Here is an 872-nt window from a genome sequence, read left to right on the forward strand (position 1 = left end):
AGGGACGAAGACCGGGGTAACATGTCGGATGCGATCATACCAGCACTAAAGCACCGGATCCCATCAGAACTCCGAAGTTAAGCGTGCTTGGGCGAGAGTAGTACTAGGATGGGTGACCTCCTGGGAAGTCCTCGTGTTGCATTCCCTTTTTAATTTTTTTCGCGCCGCTTGCAAAACAAAACGCACGTGTAAGTAATATATTTACCGTGTTTTATTATTTTGCACGAGTGCGGTAAGTCATAGCTGGGTGCTCACGATTCACGGGTCCAGCGTCGGCGTTGTGGCGCGGCAAGCGTGCACTGGTGCGGATGAGAGGGAGGGGTGGAAACCGCGTTAAACTCGTCTCCGTAGTTGAGAGGGAGCGGCCAAAGCAATGTACAATCGTCTTTGTAGTGGAGCTGGGAGGGGCAAGGATAAGGGACGAAGACCGGGGTAACATGTTGGATGCGATCATACCAGCACTAAAGCACCGGATCCCATCAGAACTCCGAAGTTAAGCGTGCTTGGGCGAGAGTAGTACTAGGATGGGTGACCTCCTGGGAAGTCCTTGTGTTGCATTCCCTTTTTAATTTTTTTCGCGCCGCTTGCAAAACAAAACGCACGTGTAAGTAATATATTTACCGTGTTTTATTATTTTGCACGAGTGCGGTAAGTCATAGCTGGGTGCTCACGATTCACGGGTCCAGCGTCCGCGTTGTGGCGCGGCAAGCGTGCACTGGTGCGGTTGAGAGGGAGGGGTGGAAACCGCGTTAAACTCGTCTCCGTAGTTGAGAGGGAGCGGCCAAAGCAATGTACAATCGTCTTTGTAGTGGAGCTGGGAGGGGCAAGGATAAGGGACGAAGACCGGGGTAACATGTCGGATGCGATCATAC

At 52.1% G+C, this 872-nt stretch overlaps 2 non-coding genes across 2 annotated transcripts; both read left to right on the forward strand.

Moving 5' to 3' along the window:
• Positions 1 to 26: 26 nt before the first annotated feature.
• On the forward strand, positions 27 to 145 carry LOC119343751. The gene has a single exon (XR_005166246.1). It is a non-coding gene; the product is annotated as a 5S ribosomal RNA (ribosomal RNA).
• Positions 146 to 442: 297 nt separating this feature from the next.
• Positions 443 to 561, forward strand: LOC119343752. The gene has a single exon (XR_005166247.1). It is a non-coding gene; the product is annotated as a 5S ribosomal RNA (ribosomal RNA).
• Positions 562 to 872: the final 311 nt, after the last annotated feature.

This window comes from Triticum dicoccoides, unplaced genomic scaffold (genome assembly GCF_002162155.2).
Source record: "Triticum dicoccoides isolate Atlit2015 ecotype Zavitan unplaced genomic scaffold, WEW_v2.0 scaffold13932, whole genome shotgun sequence".
Lineage (NCBI taxonomy): Eukaryota > Viridiplantae > Streptophyta > Magnoliopsida > Poales > Poaceae > Triticum > Triticum dicoccoides.